Below are 8,659 nucleotides of genomic sequence, written 5' to 3' on the forward strand. Positions count from 1 at the left end.
TTTTCCTTCTGACAACCTGGCCCCTCTGCTGTAGGTCTGCTGAGGTTCACTCCAGGCCCTGCTTGCCTGGGGTTCACCTGCAGCAGCTGCTGAACAGTAAGGGTTGTTACCAGTTTTCTTCTTCTGCTATCTTTGTCCCAGAAGGATACCCGCCTAGTGTCAATCTGATCTCTCCTTTATGAGGTGGCTCTTTGGATATATAGGTGTCAGGGAGCTGCTTGAGGAGACGGTCTCTTCTTTATAGGAGCTCAAATGGTGAGCTGTGAGCTCTGTTGTTCATTCAGAGCTGCTGGGCAGGTACTTTTAGGTCTGCTGCAGCAGAACTCATGAACTGCTTTTTGTTCCCAGGTGCTCTGTCCCTGGGATTTAGGGCTTTATTTATGAGTTTCCATTATGCTCCTGCCTTCTTTTTTTTTTCCTTCAGGGCTGCCCTGCCCAGCAAGGAGGCAGCCTAGTCACTGTCGGCCTGTAGAGGCTTTGCTGAGCTGCTGTGGGCTCTGCCCAGCTGCTGAGTGAACTTCCCTGCAGTCCTGTTTATATGGGTTTAGTTAGAACTGCTTTGGTGATGGTGGCGTGCCTCTGTTGAGGTGCAGTCTCTCTGCTGTGGCAGGTTGCCTTGGCAATGGAGGGCTGCCTCAGCAATGGCGGCTTGCTTTGGCAACGGCGGGCTGCCTCAGCATTGCCTGACTACCTCCGTTGTGGCGGGCTGCCTCGGTAATGGCGGACGCCCCTCCCTCACAGAGCTGGACCGTCCCGGGTTCAGCTGTGATTTCTGTGAAAGTCTCAATCCGGAGTTTCTGGTTGCTGTTCTTTTGTGGAGGTGGGGCCAGCTGAGCCTGATCACCTGGCTCCCTGCCTCAGAGCCTTTTTTAAGTTGGTGTTCCAGCCACCTGTTGAAGATGCGCCGGGGTCTGTTTGTTTTCCCCTGCGGCCACACACTGCGCTGGCTTAAACAGCGGCACTGAGGTTCGTGGCGCTTTTTTTTTTTTGCCCTGGAATCTACTGTCCTGGCTCCCTGCTCAGTCCCCTTTTTAAACAGACGAATGGGCGACTTCCCGTGGCTCCAATCGCCAGCCAAAAGTGCACCCTGACCGGTGTATTTTGTATGGAGAACCGTTGCTCCAGGGCGCCGACAAAGCAGCCGCGCGGGGTAAAGCAGCGGCGCCGGTCGGCACAGCCGCGCTGGCTGAAACAGCCATGCTGGTGACCTGTGGAGCTTCTCTGCCTGGGAATTTCCTAGTCTGTGGGCAATAAAAATGCGGCGTCCACTCACCCTCTGTGCTTTCACTGGGAGCTGCAATCCTGAGCTGTTCCTAAACGACCATCTTGGATCCTCCCTCTAATTTTCTTTCTAACACTCAGGTCTCTCTCCTGCAGGACTACTGGAGGTCCACTCTAGACCCTGCTTACCTGGGAATCACATGGGGGGGTGTCTGCAGAACAGGAAGGATTGCTGCTTGTTCCCTCCTCTGGTATCTTCATCCCAGAAGGATACCCGCCAGGTGTCAGCCAGAGATCTCTTGTATGAGGTGTTTCTTTTGATATATGGGGTTCGGGGAGCTGCTTGAAGAGTCAGTGTGTCTCTTTTCACAGTTCAAATGTGCTGGGAGCTCTGCTGTTCCCTTCAGAGATGCTGGGCAGGGACATTTAAGTGTGCTGTAGCAGAACTCACAACTACTGCTTTTCCCAGGTGCTCTGTCTCAGGAAGATAGGGCTTTATTTATAAGTCCCTGGTGCTGCTGCCTTTTTTCAGAGATGCTCTGCCCAGCAAGGAAGGAATCTAGTCACAGTCTGCCAGCAGAGGCATTGCTGAACTTCTGTGGGCTCCACCCAGCTGCTGTGTAAACTGCCTTGCAATTTTGTTTACACAGGCAAAGTTAGAACTGCCTTGGTAGTGGGGGACTTCCTTGGTAATGGCAAACTGCCTTGGTAATGGCTGGACTGCCTCAGTGATCATGCATGCCCTTTCCCTCACTGAGCTCCACCATCCTGGGTGGAGCTCTCACTGTTGTGCTGGCTGTGAAACTCTCAGTCAAGTGGGTTTCAGTTTGCTGGTCTTTGTGGGGTGGGACCCACAGAGCCAGATCACTTGTCTCCCTGTCTTCAGCCCTTTCTTTTTTCAGGGGAATGAGCGGCTCTGTCTCACAGGCATTTCAGATGCCAGTTAAAACAGCCCTCCAGATATGTAAGGGAAACTCAACACACTGGATGAAATGGCTACCCAGAGTTGTGCTCGAAACTCGCAGCCCTTGTAGGCCCAGCAGGAATCTCCTGGTGTGTAGACTGTAAAGACCATGGAAGAAGTGTATTATCTGAACTGGAGTGCCAGAGTGGCCAGAAAAGTCTCTGATGGCCTCCATTGGGTAGGAGGGGGATCCTCTCAGCCCATTGCACTTCCTGGGTGAGGCAGCTCCCCATCCTGCTTTGGTTTGTCTTCCTTGGGCTACACGAACTCTCCAACCAGTCCCATTGAGATGAACCTTGTACTTTGGTTGGAAATTAGGAGATCACTCACCTCTTGCATTGCTCTCTCTTGGAACTGCACTCCGGAGCTGTTCCTATTCAGCCGTCTTTGCAGAAGTCCCCTTTATCATTTACAGTGACTTTTTAATGTTGAAATCTATTTTGTTTGTATAAGTATAGTGACTTCTGCTCTTTAGTTTCCATTGGCATGAAGTATCTTGTTCTCTATTTTTATTTTTAGCCTATGTGTGTCTTTACAGATAAAGTGTGTTTCTTGTAGGCAACAGATAAATGAGTCTTGTTTTTGTATCCATTCTATTTACTTTCTGTCTTTCGATTGGAGGGTTTAGTTCATTTACATATAATGTTATTATTAATAAGTAAGGACTTACTCTTGCCATATTGTTATTTGTTTTCTGGTTTTTGGTTTCTTCTTGTCTTCTACTAGTGAAGGTGATTTTCTCCAGTGATATAATTTAGTTTCTAGCTTTTTATCTTTTGTGTGTCCATTGTAGATTTTCTGATATGATGTTGCCATGAGACTTAGGAATACTATTTTATAACCTAGTTTTTAACCTGGTAACAACTTAATACTATGTGCATGAACAAACAAATAAGAAGAAAACTGTTAATTAAAAACTCTAACTTAAAAACTGTAATTTCCCCACTTTTTGACATTTTGTTGTTTCTATTTATATCTTATTGTACTTACTATGTTTGAAAAGTTGTAGTTATTATTTTTTATTTACTCATTGTTTACTTCATCTACTTACGATAAGAGTAGTTTATACAGCACTATAAAATTCTGTGTTTTTTGTGTACTTACTAGTGACGGTGAGATTTATACTTTCAGGTGATTATGTTGCTCATTAATGTCATTTTGTTTCTGATTGAAAAACAACATTTGTTGTGTGACAGGTCTGGTATTGATGAAATCCCTCAGTTTTTGTTTTTCTGGAAAAGTCTTTATTTCTCCTTCATGTTTGAAAAATATTTTCACTGTTATACTATTCTAGGGTAAAACTTTTTTTCTTTAGCATTTTAAATATATAATTTCATTATCTCCTGGCCTTTAATATTTCCACTGAAATTTCTGCTGCCAAAAATACTGGAGCATCTTTATATGTTGTTTCTTTTCTCTTGTTGCTTTTAGAATATTTTCTTTATCTTTCATGTTTTGGAGTTTGATAATTCAATGCCTTGAGTTAGTCTTTGAGTTAAATTTTCTATAATCTGTTCTCTAACTTTCTTGGATGTGGATATTTATTTTTTTCTAGTTTTGTCAAGCTCTCTGTTATTACCCATTTGAATAAAGTTTCTACCACTATCATTTTCTCTACTTTCTTTTTAAGGCAAAAAACTCTTAGATTGTCCTTTTGAGAATATTTATAGATTCTGTAGGCATGCTTTGTTGTTTTTTATTTGTGTGTGTGTGTGTGTGTGTGTGTTCTCTGACTGTGTATTTTCAAGCAGCCTGTCTGAAGGTCACAGATTCTTTTTCTGTTTGATCAATTATTCTATTAAAGAACTCTGATGCACTCTTTAGTGTCAATTAAATTTCTTAGCTCCAGGATTTCTGTTTGATTCTTCTTAATTATTTCAATCTGTTTGTTAAATTTATCTGACAGAATTACAAATTCCATCTCTGTGTTATCTTGAATTTATTTGAGTTTTATCACCACAACTATTTTGAATGTTCTGTATTAAAATTCATGTATCTCTGTTTCTCCAGGATTGGACTTTGGTGCCTTATTTAGTTGATTTGGTGACGTAATGTTTTCCTGAATTGAATTTATGCTAGTAAATGTTCTTTGGTGTCTGGGAATTGAAGAGTTAGGCACTTATTGTAGTCTTTACTGTCTGTGCTTATTTGTAGTTGACCCTCTAAGGAAGACTTTACAGATATTTGACAAGACTTGGGTGTTGTGGACTAAATCAAATCTGCTTTGGGGAACACCCAAAGTGCAGTAATTATGTGGTTCTTTCAGCACGGTGAGGTCTTGACTTGATGGTCTTATTATTATCTGGGAGATGTTTATGTATTACCCTCACAGGCTCTTGTAGTCTTCACTTAGTTTTTTCCATACATACAAATTCCCTCTCTCTGTTCTGAGCCACCCAGAGCTGGGGGTGCAGTGACAAAAGCACTTCTGTGTCCATCACCACTATAACTGCACTGGATCAGACCTGAAGCCAGCACAGCACTGGGTCTTGCCCCAAACCTGTGTTAACCACTCTTTGGCTACTGCCTGTGTTCATTCAAAGCCTTGGGGCTTTACAATTAGCAGGTGGCAAAAACAGCCAGGCCTGTGATTTTCCCTTCAGATCAATGAGGTCCCCTAGGATCTGGACACATCCTGAAGTGCCATCAAGAAGTCAGGTTCCAGAGTTGAAGACTACCTGGTGTTCTGTTGTACTGCAGCTGAAATGACACTCAAATTGCAAGATACAGGTCTTTTCACTCTTCCCTCCCCTTTCCAAAGGCAGTGGAGCCTGACCCCATAGTCACCACCATCCCTGGCCATGATGAGCTTTGACAGACTACTGTTGATGTTCCCTTAAACCCCATGGTCTTTTAAATCAGCTCTTGGCAAATGCTGCCAGGCCTGGGACTCACCTTTCATGGCAATGAACTCCCCTCTGGCTTATGGCAAATACACAAATGCCCTCCAAGTGTCTAGTCCTGGAATTATGGACTTCAAGATCCTTTTTGATGCACCACCTAAAGCCACCAAGTCTCAAAGCCTCCCTGAAGGAGCTCAATGTTGTACCTGGGCAACACTGCTCGTTATTCTGGTCTCAAGGGTTCTTCAGTTAGCAGGTGATAGATGCTGCCAGGACTGGATTTTTTTCTTTAAGGCAATGGATTTGCTTCTGGCCCAGTATGTGTCTAGAGATTTTATCTGGGAGCTAGGGCCTGAAATGGGGCCCTCTTGACTCTGACTGTTAGCCTATCATGCTGTGGCTGTGTTGGTATTCTGATTTTTGGTTATTATAAAGGTGTTTTTTATTTGTAGACAGTTGTTAACTTGTGGGTCTTTTTTGGGAGGAAAATTGATGGTTTTCTATGCCATAATCTTGCTCCTATCCTGTCATAGGATTCCATCATCTTCTTCCTGTCCTGTGATAGAAACTTCATCAATTGTTTTCTCTGTGTCTTTTGGAACACCAAAAATTCCAATATCTATCTATCTACCTATCTATCTATCTATCTATCTATCTATCATCTATCTTTAGTCAGTCTCACTGTGTCTCCCAGGCCGGAGTACACTGGTGCTATCTCAGCTCACTGTAACCTCCACCTCTGGGTTCAAGCAACTCTTATGCTTCAGCCTCCCAGGTATCGGGGATTACAGGCATTCACCACCATGACTGGTTAATTTGTGTGTTTCTAGTAGAGGCAGGGTTTCACCATTTTCCCCAGGCTGGACTTGAACTCCTAAGGTCAAGCAAGCCACTCACATTGGCCTTCAAATGTGCTGGGATTACAGGCATGAGCCACTACATCTGGCCTGTTTTTATATAAACTATTTGGCTGAAAGGGTTTCAGTGATGTCTGTAAGTTCCTCAGTGGTTTTGGGTATTGTTAGTGGAGGCCGTGGTAAATTTTTGCTGGGGTTAGGGACACCAGAGTTTCAGTCATTGGGCCCCAGCGATGGCAGTGGTGGGCTTAGCATGCCTGTTTTGGGGCTGGCAGCAGTGTTAGCAGGTCCAGGCAGATTAATTATTTGACCTTCATGTGACTTGTTCAGGCACCAGCAGTGAGCAAGGTGGGTGAACAGCTTATTGAGCCCCTGGGCAGTGGTTATGACAGTAGCAATGACAAGAGAACCCTTTGGTTCCCAAGCATTCCATGCTGGTGTCAGTGGTGTCTGTGATGGGCTGGGCAGGCCAGTCTTCAGGACCAGAGGTAGTGCATGTGTGTGGGTATCAGCTGCAGTAGTAGCTTCAAGTTGAGTGTGTTTATCCTCAGGTCTCAGAGAAGGGTGTTCAGGTGCCAGTGGTGTTAGACTTGTCTGAACAGAAGTCTTCATTTTATGCACTATCTGGCTCCACACACTCGCTGGCTTTTCTTATCATCACTCTGAGCCCATTAACCATCTAGAAGAAAAACATCAGAAAAGTTTTAAATATTTTTTCTTTGGGGCACAGTTCACAAGGAAAGGAAGTGTTTTAAGAGATGATGTAAGTACTCTTATTAGAAAAAGAAGCTCCTTGTGGCCAGAAGCTGACCAGTGCCCAAACCATGCAGAAGGGAGAAAATAATTACTAGGTCATGGGATAAAATTGTGGAGAGGGTCTAAAGTTTCAAGATTATAAGACAGACTTTACCTGCTCCTAATTTAGTTTAATGCAATCCTCACTGTTTGTCATTGTTTTTGATGTATAAAGCCGTGGGATCTGTTTATTGTATGTTCTCTGGTATAATCTGGAAATTAATCTACCAGCTCTTTTTTCTCATCTCAGTTGGTGGCCTGTCACCTCCTCTGCATTAATTGTTGCTTGTTTCCTGACAGTCAAGCAGTATGTTCTCGTGAGCTGTGTCCCTGGTATCCAGGCTCCATTCTGTCTGCTGTGGAAAGCTTGCACGGTTTTTCTGAGCTGGTCACATATCTCTACATTTTATGTACATTGTCTTTTAAAGCAATGTTAAGACATTTATATTCTTTCTTGCTGAGGTTTAAGCACCACAAGGAGCACTCATATAATGGAGAGATGGTGAACAGCAGGGTGAGTCTCTGCCATAATTGTATTTTAAAACCAGCAGTTACATACTAAATGTTTTACAAAGTATTTTTTATAATTTTTATTTTATTAAATATTGTAATTTACAAAATTTAGAGGTTAAATATTTATTTGAAATTCAGCTCTTGTAATTTGCAAAAAAAAAAACAAAAACAAAAACAAAAACAAAAACGGAAAGCTTATGTGAATATCTATTTTTAAGCCAAGTAATTAAAAATTCCCTGGGGTTAACTGGCCAGCAAAGTATAAGAAAGTTTTAGTTTAGTGAAAAAGTCTAAGTAATGACAAATTAAGAAAATAAAAAGGAAATTATTCTTTCATCCCCTTTCCCCCCAATTGTTCTATTTTTTTTAAGTTGTACAACTTTATTTTTGCCTTTGATAATTATACATTATTTTAATATGACTAGGTTTTGTAACACCCCAGGCTGGAGTACAGTGGCACAATTATAGCTCACTGTAATCTCAAGTTCCTTGAGCTCATGTGATTCTCCTGCCTCAGTCTTCAAAGCAGTTGAGACTACAGGTACATGCCCCAATGCCAAAATAATCTAAAAAATTTATTTATTGACAGGTGTCTTGCTCAGGCTGGTCTCAGGCTGCTCACAAGCTTCTGGCCTCAATTGATCCTCTGGCTTCAGCCTCCCAAGTAGCTGGTATTATGAGTGACAGCCACTGAGCCCAGGTCTAAATTTTTAAAACTATTTATCGCTTTAGTTTTTTCTAAAGCATTCTCAATACCTTCTCTTGAATGTTGAGGCTTTCAACTCACAGTTGATTTTATCCATGTTGCTATTCATCCTATTTATTCCATTGCTTATATACTTTTGTAACATATGTAATATTTTGAGTTTTAAATTCTTGCTATTTATATGTATGTATATATTTTTAGTTATCTCTTTTGCAAGGTCTTGCATCTGCCATGCTTTCCAGAGAAGAGAATGGACTCTGCTTTTTTGAGAAAAGAATTTTTTTCTTTTTAGGGATTTTGGAACACTTTAATACCACTGTACAGATTTTGCCTTTTCCCATAACCATTTTTTTTAAAGAGGCAGGGTCTCGCTCCATCACTCAGGCTGGAGTACAGAATATATATAGCCTTGGAGTCCTTAGCTCAAGTGATCCTTTCACCTCAGCCTCCTGAGTAGCTAGAACTACACATGCATGCCACCATGCTTGGCTAATTTATTTATTTAGAGACAGGGTCTTACTCTATCACTCAGGCTGGAGTGCAGTGGTATGATCACAGCTCATTGCAACCTCCACCTTCCTGGCTCAAATGATCTTCTCACCTCAGCCTCCTGAGTAGCTGGGACTACAGGCATGTGCCACCATGCTCAGCTAATTTTTGTAGTTTTTGTAGAGATGAGGTTTCATGTTACCTATGCTGGTCTCAAACTCCTGGGATCATGTGGCCTCACAAAGTGCTGGGATTACAGGTGTGAGACACT

This window comes from Cebus imitator, unplaced genomic scaffold (genome assembly GCF_001604975.1).
Source record: "Cebus imitator isolate Cc_AM_T3 unplaced genomic scaffold, Cebus_imitator-1.0 Scaffold797, whole genome shotgun sequence".
Classification (NCBI taxonomy): Eukaryota; Metazoa; Chordata; class Mammalia; order Primates; family Cebidae; genus Cebus; species Cebus imitator.